The sequence below is a fragment of the Pinus tabuliformis genome, chromosome 7 (genome assembly GCF_031772625.1).
Source record: "Pinus tabuliformis cultivar Carrire ecotype Pingquan chromosome 7, CPIR1, whole genome shotgun sequence".
Lineage (NCBI taxonomy): Eukaryota > Viridiplantae > Streptophyta > Pinopsida > Pinales > Pinaceae > Pinus > Pinus tabuliformis.
In genome coordinates, this window is record NC_142293.1 from 544,765,478 (window position 1) to 544,784,487 (window position 19,010).

Here is a 19,010-nt window from a genome sequence, read left to right on the forward strand (position 1 = left end):
CAGCTAGAAAAGGTTTCTCTTCAGGTATATACAATTGTTTTTCAGACCGGGGTGTATTGGTGGAAGTAGACGGCTGTTCTTCTGGTATGGATAACTGTCTGTAAAAGGACCTTCTTCCACTTTGGACTGGACTTTCTACTGGTAATACATGTTTCTCTGGCAAAACTATTGGCCTGGGAATTCTAGGGTAAGTAGATTGATTTGGAATGATTTTTACCCCTCCATCTTCTAGAGCCAATCTTTTAACTTTTCTACTTATATCATCTGAAGCCAAAGACTTATATTGGATATACCAGTGATCGGGTAATGTTTCTTTGTCATAGTGCACTCCTTCAATTTGTGCATTCCCGATTCCTACAGTCACACAGTCTTTCAACACCGGCTGTTTTAGTTTAGGATGTACTGTATTTGTTAACTGAAAGGAAGTTTGAACAATTACAGACAAGAATTCACTCTCATCTGCCATAGACAGTCCTTGAACTCCTATCAAGGCTTTCCAACAATCTTTAAGATGTATGTCTGTCAGACTAATAGCATAATCAGGATAAATTGTTCCGTGCTGACAACCAGACATCAAATTTCCCAGTATTGTTCCTCTTCTGGCATGATCATATTCATTGTGCCTTGAATCAAACAATTCTGCTATGCAGGGAGTATTTAAACCATGTCTAAATAGGGGAGCCAAACCAATCCTTATAGCTCCAAAATGTAAGTAATAAAATCTTCCTTCCTTAGCATATTTCCTAAACTTTTTTATTTCATCTTCTGAGAATATATTGAGTCCTATTATCTGCACATGTGGACCCTTAATTCTGATCTTAACTTCAACTTCTTTGAAGTAATATTTCTTAGAAAGCTTAAACATCATTGGAACTGGATAGATTTCTTTAGTATCTAATGAAGGGGGGTTCCAACTTTCTGGATCTTCTACTTGTTCATGTTCATTTACTTCTGATTCAACAGATCTATTTTCTACTTCAGATATGGATCTTTTATCAATAGTAGAGAAAGATCTTAAAAATTTGGCCATCTAGGAAAAGGTATAATTCTATTCCAGAAATTGACTGATAAAGCTTTTATTTACTCAGCACAATGTAAAACAAAGATACCTTTCAAATGCTTCTGGCTCTTCTCAGGTTCTATCTATAGCATTATACAGGGTCGTTACAGGGCTCTGATACCAAAATTTACCGTTCAAACAGAGCAATTCAACAGCATTTAAAAGATATAAAGCTATTGGTATACCAGAACTTACTTCTCAAATTCTGAAAATATAATCCATCCTTCTTTGGAAGAAAGCTGGAGCATTCTTCAACCCAAATGGAACAACTTTCCACTGATAAAATCCTGCTGGACATATTAAAGCTATTTTGTGTCTGTCTTCTGGCTGAATCTGTATCTGATAGTAACCTGACTTCATGTCAAATTTACTGAACACCTTACTATGTTGAATCTTCTGCATAATTACTTCTGGTCTTGGCAATGGGTAATTAAAATTCTGAGTAATTGCATTAAGAGGTTTGTAATTGATCACCATCTGTGGTTTACCTCTTACTATCTCAGAATGATTTCTAACTAGAAATGCAGAACTTGCATAATGAGATTCACTGATTTCTATTAGCTGCATTTTTAGTAGTTCTTGAATTTGATTCCTCATTTCTTGTTCATCAGATGGTGTGCAAGGAATCACTTTTCCTTTTACTCCATTGTCATGTAAGGTGACTATCTCCTGCATCGGACTCTCAGTTTCCCAAAACTGTTGCGGGTTATCCGAGCAGCTTTTCAGAAGTCTCTGGTAGATATCTCTCTGTTCTGTAGACCAATTTTCTTCAATGCATGCAGATTGTTTATTTATTTTTTCTGCTCTGGCTTCATAGATTTGTAGGACCTCTTGCCAATCATTTGAATCTTTAGTCGGCCTTCTAGTTCCTACTTTCTTTTGTCTATTCTCATGCCTAGCTTCAGAGTTTGCAATGCTTAGTCTAGGCACAGATATAGCTTTTTTCTTTAGATTTATTATCAGCTTATCTCGGCTGATAGTTACTGGAAGCACAGAATTTATAAATGGCATGCCTAACATCAAACTTGCTGAAGGGTCATAGTGCTGAATTGCTGAGATTTTTACAATACTCCCTCCAACTTTTAAAGAAATATTGTCTACATAATGTGTGAGCTGGACAGATCCTCCAATTGTTTCTGAAACTAGTATATTTTTTAATGGTTTCCAGAGAGATTTGAACAAAGATGGTCGAGCTAGATTATTTGATCCTCCAGTATCTACAAATGCATCTACTGAAATCCATTCATTTCTGACTTGAACTTCTACTGGAATATAAATCAAGCTCTCTGTTTTCACAATCTTTTTCAACAAAGTATTTTGTTCATTTCTTGTAATCTCTGGCAGAGGTATACTAGTTGATGGTGCAATTTTCTTTTCAAATGGACATAAAGAATTAAATTGAGGTAAATATGATGCAATTTGTTTACCTCTATTTGTCTTCTCTGATACTGCTGTTTCTTCTGATCCTTCTTCAGAAATTGATTCTGAGTCTGAATCATCTTCTGTCTCACTTGATGACTCAATAGTTGAAGAACTTTCTATATCACTATAGTGCTGTTCACTATAAAAATCATCATCAGAACAATTTGTACAAATATTCATTTTCTGTACAGGTTCTTCCTCTTCATTGTCTCAAACTTCTGTAAGAATATATACATCAGAAATTTCTTCATCTGATTCTACTACAGACCAATCATCTTGAAACTCTTCAATATCTATACAAGCTTTAAGTTTACTAGATGATTTCTGAGGACATTTTCTGGCAAAATGTCCTTCCTTTTTACAAATGAAACAACAATTGTTGTTTCTTGGAGCTGTTCTCTTTTTCAAATATCTGAATTTTCTGAAAGGTCTTTTCGGGTTTGATACTCTTTTGGGTTTGTATCTACCATACCTTTTGTATTTCTTCTTTGATTTAAAAGGTGTCCATGGTAATACAGTTTTGCAGACATTTGAACTCGGGGTTATGTCATGCGCCTTCTTCTGCCAACACAAATATTTGACTTTTTCTGACACTCTAAACAGAAGATCAACCCAATAGACTTGTTCTAAACTTTTCATCTGAACCTCAAGATCTTTCATGATCAGATCTCCTAAGTTTCCTGGCAACTTTGACAAAAAGGAAACTTTTTGAGCAATATCATTAAACAGATTAGCTTTAAAGACTTTAGCCATAAATTCTTTTCCAAATTGATCTAAATATTTTAGATCATTCAATTCCATGCGGCTAAGGTCAGTCAATAGTTGTTTCTTTTCATCTTTTGGTTCTGGCATAAACTGAGTTTTTAACAGCATTTCAAATGTAGCTAAACCTGCTTCCATGACTGCTATTCTTTCTGCTTCTGTTCCTCCCATCCACCAATCAAATACTATTCCTGCCATCCTCTTTTCTGCTAAAATCATGATAGATATGTTGTCTAATCTTGTTGTGACCTGCATTTGATATAAGGCTCCTATCCAGATTCTAATAGACTCACCTGGATTGGATGAGTTATCTAGATCTAGAATGTATCCACTAGAGTTTGTAGCAAACAGATCTTCTTCAACTCTAGGATATTTAGCTTCTCGCAGGATGTGAGCTTTGTTTTGATTCTTTATTGATGGCATGATAAAGGATGGAAACTTTATTGCAGCTTGTTCTAAAGACCTGACTTCCTTCTTAGATTCAAAAGGTTTTTTTGCTTTAACCGTTCTAGAAGATCCACTGGTTAATTTTCCAGTGTCTCTGGAAGTCCCTTCTCCATCACTTGTTTCGGGTACTTCTTCTTCTAAATCCCAGTAATTTGGGGCTGTCATATCTACATGAAATTTTGGGATTTTCTTACCCTTCTTCTTCATTTTTCTTTTTCTTCTCTCCTCTCTTTCTCTCTTTTCTTCCTGTTGCTCTTCATACAACAATTTTAAATTTTCATTTATCAAATCTGCTTGTTGTCCTAAATTGTCTAGAACATTTTCAGCATGAGAACACCAAGTAGTCAAATAATTTCCTACTTGATATACTTGTTCCAGATCATTGGGCTCTTGTGATTCATGTTCTAGAAGCGGTGCACAATCTGCTCTTGTAGCAGGCTGTTTGGACATTGATGAAGAAACACAAAATTTTGTTTTTGGTGGCCATTTTCCTCCTCTAACAAATCTTTTATTTGCATATCTATATTCTTCCATAGGGGGATAATTCTGTACATGAGTTCTAAACATTTTATTTACAGCTAGAAAAGGTTTCTCTTCAGGTATATACAATTGTTTTTCAGACCGGGGTGTATTGGTGGAAGTAGACGGCTGTTCTTCTGGTATGGATAACTGTCTGTAAAAGGACCTTCTTCCACTTTGGACTGGACTTTCTACTGGTAATACATGTTTCTCTGGCAAAACTATTGGCCTGGGAATTCTAGGGTAAGTAGATTGATTTGGAATGATTTTTACCCCTCCATCTTCGAGAGCCAATCTTTTAACTTTTCTACTTATATCATCTGAAGCCAAAGACTTATATTGGATATACCAGTGATCGGGTAATGTTTCTTTGTCATAGTGCACTCCTTCAATTTGTGCATTCCCGATTCCTACAGTCACACAGTCTTTCAACACCGGCTGTTTTAGTTTAGGATGTACTGTATTTGTTAACTGAAAGGAAGTTTGAACAATTACAGACAAGAATTCACTCTCATCTGCCATAGACAGTCCTTGAACTCCTATCAAGGCTTTCCAACAATCTTTAAGATGTATGTCTGTCAGACTAATAGCATAATCAGGATAAATTGTTCCGTGCTGACAACCAGACATCAAATTTCCCAGTATTGTTCCTCTTCTGGCATGATCATATTCATTGTGCCTTGAATCAAACAATTCTGCTATGCAGGGAGTATTTAAACCATGTCTAAATAGGGGAGCCAAACCAATCCTTATAGCTCCAAAATGTAAGTAATAAAATCTTCCTTCCTTAGCATATTTCCTAAACTTTTTTATTTCATCTTCTGAGAATATATTGAGTCCTATTATCTGCACATGTGGACCCTTAATTCTGATCTTAACTTCAACTTCTTTGAAGTAATATTTCTTAGAAAGCTTAAACATCATTGGAACTGGATAGATTTCTTTAGTATCTAATGAAGGGGGGTTCCAACTTTCTGGATCTTCTACTTGTTCATGTTCATTTACTTCTGATTCAACAGATCTATTTTCTACTTCAGATATGGATCTTTTATCAATAGTAGAGAAAGATCTTAAAAATTTGGCCATCTAGGAAAAGGTATAATTCTATTCCAGAAATTGACTGATAAAGCTTTTATTTACTCAGCACAATGTAAAACAAAGATACCTTTCAAATGCTTCTGGCTCTTCTCAGGTTCTGTCTATAGCATTATACAGGGTCGTTACAGGGCTCTGATACCAAAATTTACCGTTCAAACAGAGCAATTCAACAGCATTTAAAAGATATAAAGCTATTGGTATACCAGAACTTACTTCTCAAATTCTGAAAATATAATCCATCCTTCTTTGGAAGAAAGCTGGAGCATTCTTCAACCCAAATGGAACAACTTTCCACTGATAAAATCCTGCTGGACATATGAAAGCTATTTTGTGTCTGTCTTCTGGCTGAATCTGTATCTGATAGTAACCTGACTTCATGTCAAATTTACTGAACACCTTACTATGTTGAATCTTCTGCATAATTACTTCTGGTCTTGGCAATGGGTAATTAAAATTCTGAGTAATTGCATTAAGAGGTTTGTAATTGATCACCATCTGTGGTTTACCTCTTACTATCTCAGAATGATTTCTAACTAGAAATGCAGAACATGCATAATGAGATTCACTGATTTCTATTAGCTGCATTTTTAGTAGTTCTTGAATTTGATTCCTCATTTCTTGTTCATCAGATGGTGTGCAAGGAATCACTTTTCCTTTTACTCCATTGTCATGTAAGGTGACTATCTCCTGCATCGGACTCTCAGTTTCCCAAAACTGTTGCGGGTTATCCGAGCAGCTTTTCAGAAGTCTCTGGTAGATATCTCTCTGTTCTGTAGACCAATTTTCTTCAATGCATGCAGATTGTTTATTTATTTTTTCTGCTCTGGCTTCATAGATTTGTAGGACCTCTTGCCAATCATTTGAATCTTTAGTCGGCCTTCTAGTTCCTACTTTCTTTTGTCTATTCTCATGCCTAGCTTCAGAGTTTGCAATGCTTAGTCTAGGCACAGATATAGCTTTTTTCTTTAGATTTATTATCAGCTTATCTTGGCTGATAGTTACTGGAAGCACAAAATTTATAAATGGCATGCCTAACATCAAACTTGCTGAAGGGTCATAGTGCTGAATTACTGAGATTTTTACAATACTCCCTCCAACTTTTAAAGAAATATTGTCTACATAATGTGTGAGCTGGACAGATCCTCCAATTGTTTCTGAAACTAGTATATTTTTTAATGGTTTCCAGAGAGATTTGAACAAAGATGGTCGAGCTAGATTATTTGATCCTCCAGTATCTACAAATGCATCTACTGAAATCCATTCATTTCTGACTTGAACTTCTACTGGAATATAAATCAAGCTCTCTGTTTTCACAATCTTTTTCAACAAAGTATTTTGTTCATTTCTTGTAATCTCTGGCAGAGGTATACTAGTTGATGGTGCAATTTTCTTTTCAAATGGACATAAAGAATTAAATTGAGGTAAATATGATGCAATTTGTTTACCTCTATTTGTCTTCTCTGATACTGCTGTTTCTTCTGATCCTTCTTCAGAAATTGATTCTGAGTCTGAATCATCTTCTGTCTCACTTGATGACTCAATAGTTGAAGAACTTTCTATATCACTATAGTGCTGTTCACTATAAAAATCATCATCAGAACAATTTGTACAAATATTCATTTTCTGTACAGGTTCTTCCTCTTCATTGTCTCAAACTTCTGTAAGAATATATACATCAGAAATTTCTTCATCTGATTCTACTACAGACCAATCATCTTGAAACTCTTCAATATCTATACAAGCTTTAAGTTTACTAGATGATTTCTGAGGACATTTTCTGGCAAAATGTCCTTCCTTTTTACAAATGAAACAACAATTGTTGTTTCTTGGAGCTGTTCTCTTTTTCAAATATCTGAATTTTCTGAAAGGTCTTTTCGGGTTTGATACTCTTTTGGGTTTGTATCTACCATACCTTTTGTATTTCTTCTTTGATTTAAAAGGTGTCCATGGTAATACAGTTTTGCAGACATTTGAACTCGGGGTTATGTCATGCGCCTTCTTCTGCCAACACAAATATTTGACTTTTTCTGACACTCTAAACAGAAGATCAACCCAATAGACTTGTTCTAAACTTTTCATCTGAACCTCAAGATCTTTCATGATCAGATCTCCTAAGTTTCCTGGCAACTTTGACAAAAAGGAAACTTTTTGAGCAATATCATTAAACAGATTAGCTTTAAAGACTTTAGCCATAAATTCTTTTCCAAATTGATCTAAATATTTTAGATCATTCAATTCCATGCGGCTAAGGTCAGTCAATAGTTGTTTCTTTTCATCTTTTGGTTCTGGCATAAACTGAGTTTTTAACAGCATTTCAAATGTAGCTAAACCTGCTTCCATGACTGCTATTCTTTCTGCTTCTGTTCCTCCCATCCACCAATCAAATACTATTCCTGCCATCCTCTTTTCTGCTAAAATCATGATAGATATGTTGTCTAATCTTGTTGTGACCTGCATTTGATATAAGGCTCCTATCCAGATTCTAATAGACTCACCTGGATTGGATGAGTTATCTAGATCTAGAATGTATCCACTAGAGTTTGTAGCAAACAGATCTTCTTCAACTCTAGGATATTTAGCTTCTCGCAGGATGTGAGCTTTGTTTTGATTCTTTATTGATGGCATGATAAAGGATGGAAACTTTATTGCAGCTTGTTCTAAAGACATGACTTCCTTCTTAGATTCAAAAGGTTTTTCTGCTTTAACCGTTCTAGAAGATCCACTGGTTAATTTTCCAGTGTCTCTGGAAGTCCCTTCTCCATCACTTGTTTCGGGTACTTCTTCTTCTAAATCCCAGTAATTTGGGGCTGTCATATCTACATGAAATTTTGGGATTTTCTTACCCTTCTTCTTCATTTTTCTTTTTCTTCTCTCCTCTCTTTCTCTCTTTTCTTCCTGTTGCTCTTCATACAACAATTTTAAATTTTCATTTATCAAATCTGCTTGTTGTCCTAAATTGTCTAGAACATTTTCAGCATGAGAACACCAAGTAGTCAAATAATTTCCTACTTGATATACTTGTTCCAGATCATTGGGCTCTTGTGATTCATGTTCTAGAAGCGGTGCACAATCTGCTCTTGTAGCAGGCTGTTTGGACATTGATGAAGAAACACAAAATTTTGTTTTTGGTGGCCATTTTCCTCCTCTAACAAATCTTTTATTTGCATATCTATATTCTTCCATAGGGGGATAATTCTGTACATGAGTTCTAAACATTTTATTTACAGCTAGAAAAGGTTTCTCTTCAGGTATATACAATTGTTTTTCAGACCGGGGTGTATTGGTGGAAGTAGACGGCTGTTCTTCTGGTATGGATAACTGTCTGTAAAAGGACCTTCTTCCACTTTGGACTGGACTTTCTACTGGTAATACATGTTTCTCTGGCAAAACTATTGGCCTGGGAATTCTAGGGTAAGTAGATTGATTTGGAATGATTTTTACCCCTCCATCTTCTAGAGCCAATCTTTTAACTTTTCTACTTATATCATCTGAAGCCAAAGACTTATATTGGATATACCAGTGATCGGGTAATGTTTCTTTGTCATAGTGCACTCCTTCAATTTGTGCATTCCCGATTCCTACAGTCACACAGTCTTTCAACACCGGCTGTTTTAGTTTAGGATGTACTGTATTTGTTAACTGAAAGGAAGTTTGAACAATTACAGACAAGAATTCACTCTCATCTGCCATAGACAGTCCTTGAACTCCTATCAAGGCTTTCCAACAATCTTTAAGATGTATGTCTGTCAGACTAATAGCATAATCAGGATAAATTGTTCCGTGCTGACAACCAGACATCAAATTTCCCAGTATTGTTCCTCTTCTGGCATGATCATATTCATTGTGCCTTGAATCAAACAATTCTGCTATGCAGGGAGTATTTAAACCATGTCTAAATAGGGGAGCCAAACCAATCCTTATAGCTCCAAAATGTAAGTAATAAAATCTTCCTTCCTTAGCATATTTCCTAAACTTTTTTATTTCATCTTCTGAGAATATATTGAGTCCTATTATCTGCACATGTGGACCCTTAATTCTGATCTTAACTTCAACTTCTTTGAAGTAATATTTCTTAGAAAGCTTAAACATCATTGGAACTGGATAGATTTCTTTAGTATCTAATGAAGGGGGGTTCCAACTTTCTGGATCTTCTACTTGTTCATGTTCATTTACTTCTGATTCAACAGATCTATTTTCTACTTCAGATATGGATCTTTTATCAATAGTAGAGAAAGATCTTAAAAATTTGGCCATCTAGGAAAAGGTATAATTCTATTCCAGAAATTGACTGATAAAGCTTTTATTTACTCAGCACAATGTAAAACAAAGATACCTTTCAAATGCTTCTGGCTCTTCTCAGGTTCTATCTATAGCATTATACAGGGTCGTTACAGGGCTCTGATACCAAAATTTACCGTTCAAACAGAGCAATTCAACAGCATTTAAAAGATATAAAGCTATTGGTATACCAGAACTTACTTCTCAAATTCTGAAAATATAATCCATCCTTCTTTGGAAGAAAGCTGGAGCATTCTTCAACCCAAATGGAACAACTTTCCACTGATAAAATCCTGCTGGACATATTAAAGCTATTTTGTGTCTGTCTTCTGGCTGAATCTGTATCTGATAGTAACCTGACTTCATGTCAAATTTACTGAACACCTTACTATGTTGAATCTTCTGCATAATTACTTCTGGTCTTGGCAATGGGTAATTAAAATTCTGAGTAATTGCATTAAGAGGTTTGTAATTGATCACCATCTGTGGTTTACCTCTTACTATCTCAGAATGATTTCTAACTAGAAATGCAGAACTTGCATAATGAGATTCACTGATTTCTATTAGCTGCATTTTTAGTAGTTCTTGAATTTGATTCCTCATTTCTTGTTCATCAGATGGTGTGCAAGGAATCACTTTTCCTTTTACTCCATTGTCATGTAAGGTGACTATCTCCTGCATCGGACTCTCAGTTTCCCAAAACTGTTGCGGGTTATCCGAGCAGCTTTTCAGAAGTCTCTGGTAGATATCTCTCTGTTCTGTAGACCAATTTTCTTCAATGCATGCAGATTGTTTATTTATTTTTTCTGCTCTGGCTTCATAGATTTGTGGGACCTCTTGCCAATCATTTGAATCTTTAGTCGGCCTTCTAGTTCCTACTTTCTTTTGTCTATTCTCATGCCTAGCTTCAGAGTTTGCAATGCTTAGTCTAGGCACAGATATAGCTTTTTTCTTTAGATTTATTATCAGCTTATCTTGGCTGATAGTTACTGGAAGCACAGAATTTATAAATGGCATGCCTAACATCAAACTTGCTGAAGGGTCATAGTGCTGAATTGCTGAGATTTTTACAATACTTCCTCCAACTTTTAAAGAAATATTGTCTACATAATGTGTGAGCTGGACAGATCCTCCAATTGTTTCTGAAACTAGTATATTTTTTAATGGTTTCCAGAGAGATTTGAACAAAGATGGTCGAGCTAGATTATTTGATCCTCCAGTATCTACAAATGCATCTACTGAAATCCATTCATTTCTGACTTGAACTTCTACTGGAATATAAATCAAGCTCTCTGTTTTCACAATCTTTTTCAACAAAGTATTTTGTTCATTTCTTGTAATCTCTGGCAGAGGTATACTAGTTGATGGTGCAATTTTCTTTTCAAATGGACATAAAGAATTAAATTGAGGTAAATATGATGCAATTTGTTTACCTCTATTTGTCTTCTCTGATACTGCTGTTTCTTCTGATCCTTCTTTAGAAATTGATTCTGAGTCTGAATCATCTTCTGTCTCACTTGATGACTCAATAGTTGAAGAACTTTCTATATCACTATAGTGCCGTTCACTATAAAAATCATCATCAGAACAATTTGTACAAATATTCATTTTCTGTACAGGTTCTTCCTCTTCATTGTCTCAAACTTCTGTAAGAATATATACATCAGAAATTTCTTCATCTGATTCTACTACAGACCAATCATCTTGAAACTCTTCAATATCTATACAAGCTTTAAGTTTACTAGATGATTTCTGAGGGCATTTTCTGGCAAAATGTCCTTCCTTTTTACAAATGAAACAACAATTGTTGTTTCTTGGAGCTGTTCTCTTTTTCAAATATCTGAATTTTCTAAAAGGTCTTTTCGGGTTTGATACTCTTTTGGGTTTGTATCTACCATACCTTTTGTATTTCTTCTTTGATTTAAAAGGTGTCCATGGTAATACAGTTTTGCAGACATTTGAACTCGGGGTTATGTCATGCGCCTTCTTCTGCCAACACAAATATTTGACTTTTTCTGACACTCTAAACAGAAGATCAACCCAATAGACTTGTTCTAAACTTTTCATCTGAACCTCAAGATCTTTCATGATCAGATCTCCTAAGTTTCCTGGCAACTTTGACAAAAAGGAAACTTTTTGAGCAATATCATTAAACAGATTAGCTTTAAAGACTTTAGCCATAAATTCTTTTCCAAATTGATCTAAATATTTTAGATCATTCAATTCCATGCGGCTAAGGTCAGTCAATAGTTGTTTCTTTTCATCTTTTGGTTCTGGCATAAACTGAGTTTTTAACAGCATTTCAAATGTAGCTAAACCTGCTTCCATGACTGCTATTCTTTCTGCTTCTGTTCCTCCCATCCACCAATCAAATACTATTCCTGCCATCCTCTTTTCTGCTAAAATCATGATAGATATGTTGTCTAATCTTGTTGTGACCTGCATTTGATATAAGGCTCCTATCCAGATTCTAATAGACTCACCTGGATTGGATGAGTTATCTAGATCTAGAATGTATCCACTAGAGTTTGTAGCAAACAGATCTTCTTCAACTCTAGGATATTTAGCTTCTCGCAGGATGTGAGCTTTGTTTTGATTCTTTATTGATGGCATGATAAAGGATGGAAACTTTATTGCAGCTTGTTCTAAAGACATGACTTCCTTCTTAGATTCAAAAGGTTTTTCTGCTTTAACCGTTCTAGAAGATCCACTGGTTAATTTTCCAGTGTCTCTGGAAGTCCCTTCTCCATCACTTGTTTCGGGTACTTCTTCTTCTAAATCCCAGTAATTTGGGGCTGTCATATCTACATGAAATTTTGGGATTTTCTTACCCTTCTTCTTCATTTTTCTTTTTCTTCTCTCCTCTCTTTCTCTCTTTTCTTCCTGTTGCTCTTCATACAACAATTTTAAATTTTCATTTATCAAATCTGCTTGTTGTCCTAAATTGTCTAGAACATTTTCAGCATGAGAACACCAAGTAGTCAAATAATTTCCTACTTGATATACTTGTTCCAGATCATTGGGCTCTTGTGATTCATGTTCTAGAAGCGGTGCACAATCTGCTCTTGTAGCAGGCTGTTTGGACATTGATGAAGAAACACAAAATTTTGTTTTTGGTGGCCATTTTCCTCCTCTAACAAATCTTTTATTTGCATATCTATATTCTTCCATAGGGGGATAATTCTGTACATGAGTTCTAAACATTTTATTTACAGCTAGAAAAGGTTTCTCTTCAGGTATATACAATTGTTTTTCAGACCGGGGTGTATTGGTGGAAGTAGACGGTTGTTCTTCTGGTATGGATAACTGTCTGTAAAAGGACCTTCTTCCACTTTGGACTGGACTTTCTACTGGTAATACATGTTTCTCTGGCAAAACTATTGGCCTGGGAATTCTAGGGTAAGTAGATTGATTTGGAATGATTTTTACCCCTCCATCTTCTAGAGCCAATCTTTTAACTTTTCTACTTATATCATCTGAAGCCAAAGACTTATATTGGATATACCAGTGATCGGGTAATGTTTCTTTGTCATAGTGCACTCCTTCAATTTGTGCATTCCCGATTCCTACAGTCACACAGTCTTTCAACACCGGCTGTTTTAGTTTAGGATGTACTGTATTTGTTAACTGAAAGGAAGTTTGAACAATTACAGACAAGAATTCACTCTCATCTGCCATAGACAGTCCTTGAACTCCTATCAAGGCTTTCCAACAATCTTTAAGATGTATGTCTGTCAGACTAATAGCATAATCAGGATAAATTGTTCCGTGCTGACAACCAGACATCAAATTTCCCAGTATTGTTCCTCTTCTGGCATGATCATATTCATTGTGCCTTGAATCAAACAATTCTGCTATGCAGGGAGTATTTAAACCATGTCTAAATAGGGGAGCCAAACCAATCCTTATAGCTCCAAAATGTAAGTAATAAAATCTTCCTTCCTTAGCATATTTCCTAAACTTTTTTATTTCATCTTCTGAGAATATATTGAGTCCTATTATCTGCACATGTGGACCCTTAATTCTGATCTTAACTTCAACTTCTTTGAAGTAATATTTCTTAGAAAGCTTAAACATCATTGGAACTGGATAGATTTCTTTAGTATCTAATGAAGGGGGGTTCCAACTTTCTGGATCTTCTACTTGTTCATGTTCATTTACTTCTGATTCAACAGATCTATTTTCTACTTCAGATATGGATCTTTTATCAATAGTAGAGAAAGATCTTAAAAATTTGGCCATCTAGGAAAAGGTATAATTCTATTCCAGAAATTGACTGATAAAGCTTTTATTTACTCAGCACAATGTAAAACAAAGATACCTTTCAAATGCTTCTGGCTCTTCTCAGGTTCTGTCTATAGCATTATACAGGGTCGTTACAGGGCTCTGATACCAAAATTTACCGTTCAAACAGAGCAATTCAACAACATTTAAAAGATATAAAGCTATTGGTATACCAGAACTTACTTCTCAAATTCTGAAAATATAATCCATCCTTCTTTGGAAGAAAGCTGGAGCATTCTTCAACCCAAATGGAACAACTTTCCACTGATAAAATCCTGCTGGACATATGAAAGCTATTTTGTGTCTGTCTTCTGGCTGAATCTGTATCTGATAGTAACCTGACTTCATGTCAAATTTACTGAACACCTTACTATGTTGAATCTTCTGCATAATTACTTCTGGTCTTGGCAATGGATAATTAAAATTCTGAGTAATTGCATTAAGAGGTTTGTAATTGATCACCATCTGTGGTTTACCTCTTACTATCTCAGAATGATTTCTAACTAGAAATGCAGAACATGCATAATGAGATTCACTGATTTCTATTAGCTGCATTTTTAGTAGTTCTTGAATTTGATTCCTCATTTCTTGTTCATCAGATGGTGTGCAAGGAATCACTTTTCCTTTTACTCCATTGTCATGTAAGGTGACTATCTCCTGCATCGGACTCTCAGTTTCCCAAAACTGTTGCGGGTTATCCGAGCAGCTTTTCAGAAGTCTCTGGTAGATATCTCTCTGTTCTGTAGACCAATTTTCTTCAATGCATGCAGATTGTTTATTTATTTTTTCTGCTCTGGCTTCATAGATTTGTAGGACCTCTTGCCAATCATTTGAATCTTTAGTCGGCCTTCTAGTTCCTACTTTCTTTTGTCTATTCTCATGCCTAGCTTCAGAGTTTGCAATGCTTAGTCTAGGCACAGATATAGCTTTTTTCTTTAGATTTATTATCAGCTTATCTTGGCTGATAGTTACTGGAAGCACAGAATTTATAAATGGCATGCCTAACATCAAACTTGCTGAAGGGTCATAGTGCTGAATTACTGAGATTTTTACAATACTCCCTCCAACTTTTAAAGAAATATTGTCTACATAATGTGTGAGTTGGACAGATCCTCCAATTGTTTCTGAAACTAGTATATTTTTTAATGGTTTCCAGAGAGATTTGAACAAAGATGGTCGAGCTAGATTATTTGATCCTCCAGTATCTACAAATGCATCTACTGAAATCCATTCATTTCTGACTTGAACTTCTACTGGAATATAAATCAAGCTCTCTGTTTTCACAATCTTTTTCAACAAAGTATTTTGTTCATTTCTTGTAATCTCTGGCAGAGGTATACTAGTTGATGGTGCAATTTTCTTTTCAAATGGACATAAAGAATTAAATTGAGGTAAATATGATGCAATTTGTTTACCTCTATTTGTCTTCTCTGATACTGCTGTTTCTTCTGATCCTTCTTCAGAAATTGATTCTGAGTCTGAATCATCTTCTGTCTCACTTGATGACTCAATAGTTGAAGAACTTTCTATATCACTATAGTGCTGTTCACTATAAAAATCATCATCAGAACAATTTGTACAAATATTCATTTTCTGTACAGGTTCTTCCTCTTCATTGTCTCAAACTTCTGTAAGAATATATACATCAGAAATTTCTTCATCTGATTCTACTACAGACCAATCATCTTGAAACTCTTCAATATCTATACAAGCTTTAAGTTTACTAGATGATTTCTGAGGACATTTTCTGGCAAAATGTCCTTCCTTTTTACAAATGAAACAACAATTGTTGTTTCTTGGAGCTGTTCTCTTTTTCAAATATCTGAATTTTCTGAAAGGTCTTTTCGGGTTTGATACTCTTTTGGGTTTGTATCTACCATACCTTTTGTATTTCTTCTTTGATTTAAAAGGTGTCCATGGTAATACAGTTTTGCAGACATTTGAACTCGGGGTTATGTCATGCGCCTTCTTCTGCCAACACAAATATTTGACTTTTTCTGACACTCTAAACAGAAGATCAACCCAATAGACTTGTTCTAAACTTTTCATCTGAACCTCAAGATCTTTCATGATCAGATCTCCTAAGTTTCCTGGTAACTTTGATAAAAAGGAAACTTTTTGAGCAATATCATTAAACAGATTAGCTTTAAAGACTTTAGCCATAAATTCTTTTCCAAATTGATCTAAATATTTTAGATCATTCAATTCCATGCGGCTAAGGTCAGTCAATAGTTGTTTCTTTTCATCTTTTGGTTCTGGCATAAACTGAGTTTTTAACAGCATTTCAAATGTAGCTAAACCTGCTTCCATGACTGCTATTCTTTCTGCTTCTGTTCCTCCCATCCACCAATCAAATACTATTCCTGCCATCCTCTTTTCTGCTAAAATCATGATAGATATGTTGTCTAATCTTGTTGTGACCTGCATTTGATATAAGGCTCCTATCCAGATTCTAATAGACTCACCTGGATTGGATGAGTTATCTAGATCTAGAATGTATCCACTAGAGTTTGTAGCAAACAGATCTTCTTCAACTCTAGGATATTTAGCTTCTCGCAGGATGTGAGCTTTGTTTTGATTCTTTATTGATGGCATGATAAAGGATGGAAACTTTATTGCAGCTTGTTCTAAAGACATGACTTCCTTCTTAGATTCAAAAGGTTTTTCTGCTTTAACCGTTCTAGAAGATCCACTGGTTAATTTTCCAGTGTCTCTGGAAGTCCCTTCTCCATCACTTGTTTCGGGTACTTCTTCTTCTAAATCCCAGTAATTTGGGGCTGTCATATCTACATGAAATTTTGGGATTTTCTTACCCTTCTTCTTCATTTTTCTTTTTCTTCTCTCCTCTCTTTCTCTCTTTTCTTCCTGTTGCTCTTCATACAACAATTTTAAATTTTCATTTATCAAATCTGCTTGTTGTCCTAAATTGTCTAGAACATTTTCAGCATGAGAACACCAAGTAGTCAAATAATTTCCTACTTGATATACTTGTTCCAGATCATTGGGCTCTTGTGATTCATGTTCTAGAAGCGGTGCACAATCTGCTCTTGTAGCAGGCTGTTTGGACATTGATGAAGAAACACAAAATTTTGTTTTTGGTGGCCATTTTCCTCCTCTAACAAATCTTTTATTTGCATATCTATATTCTTCCATAGGGGGATAATTCTGTACATGAGTTCTAAACATTTTATTTACAGCTAGAAAAGGTTTCTCTTCAGGTATATACAATTGTTTTTCAGACCGGGGTGTATTGGTGGAAGTAGACGGCTGTTCTTCTGGTATGGATAACTGTCTGTAAAAGGACCTTCTTCCACTTTGGACTGGACTTTCTACTGGTAATACATGTTTCTCTGGCAAAACTATTGGCCTGGGAATTCTAGGGTAAGTAGATTGATTTGGAATGATTTTTACCCCTCCATCTTCTAGAGCCAATCTTTTAACTTTTCTACTTATATCATCTGAAGCCAAAGACTTATATTGGATATACCAGTGATCGGGTAATGTTTCTTTGTCATAGTGCACTCCTTCAATTTGTGCATTCCCGATTCCTACAGTCACACAGTCTTTCAACACCGGCTGTTTTAGTTTAGGATGTACTGTATTTGTTAACTGAAAGGAAGTTTGAACAATTACAGACAAGAATTCACTCTCATCTGCCATAGACAGTCCTTGAACTCCTATCAAGGCTTTCCAACAATCTTTAAGATGTATGTCTGTCAGACTAATAGCATAATCAGGATAAATTGTTCCGTGCTGACAACCAGACATCAAATTTCCCAGTATTGTTCCTCTTCTGGCATGATCATATTCATTGTGCCTTGAATCAAACAATTCTGCTATGCAGGGAGTATTTAAACCATGTCTAAATAGGGGAGCCAAACCAATCCTTATAGCTCCAAAATGTAAGTAATAAAATCTTCCTTCCTTAGCATATTTCCTAAACTTTTTTATTTCATCTTCTGAGAATATATTGAGTCCTATTATCTGCACATGTGGACCCTTAATTCTGATCTTAACTTCAACTTCTTTGAAGTAATATTTCTTAGAAAGCTTAAACATCATTGGAACTGGATAGATTTCTTTAGTATCTAATGAAGGGGGGTTCCAACTTTCTGGATCTTCTACTTGTTCATGTTCATTTACTTCTGATTCAACAGATCTATTTTCTACTTCAGATATGGATCTTTTATCAATAGTAGAGAAAGATCTTAAAAATTTGGCCATCTAGGAAAAGGTATAATTCTATTCCAGAAATTGACTGATAAAGCTTTTATTTACTCAGCACAATGTAAAACAAAGATACCTTTCAAATGCTTCTGGCTCTTCTCAGGTTCTGTCTATAGCATTATACAGGGTCGTTACAGGGCTCTGATACCAAAATTTACCGTTCAAACAGAGCAATTCAACAGCATTTAAAAGATATAAAGCTATTGGTATACCAGAACTTACTTCTCAAATTCTGAAAATATAATCCATCCTTCTTTGGAAGAAAGCTGGAGCATTCTTCAACCCAAATGGAACAACTTTCCACTGATAAAATCCTGCTGGACATATGAAAGCTATTTTGTGTCTGTCTTCTGGCTGAATCTGTATCTGATAGTAACCTGACTTCATGTCAAATTTACTGAACACCTTACTATGTTGAATCTTCTGCATAATTACTTCTGGTCTTGGCAATGGGTAATTAAAATTCTGAGTAATTGCATTAAGAGGTTTGTAATTGATCACCATCTGTGGTTTACCTCTTACTATCTCAGAATGATTTCTAACTAGAAATGCAGAACATGCATAATGAGATTCACTGATTTCTATTAGCTGCATTTTTAGTAGTTCTTGAATTTGATTCCTCATTTCTTGTTCATCAGATGGTGTGCAAGGAATCACTTTTCCTTTTACTCCATTGTCATGTAAGGTGACTATCTCCTGCATCGGACTCTCAGTTTCCCAAAACTGTTGCGGGTTATCCGAGCAGCTTTTCAGAAGTCTCTGGTAGATATCTCTCTGTTCTGTAGACCAATTTTCTTCAATGCATGCAGATTGTTTATTTATTTTTTCTGCTCTGGCTTCATAGATTTGTAGGACCTCTTGCCAATCATTTGAATCTTTAGTCGGCCTTCTAGTTCCTACTTTCTTTTGTCTA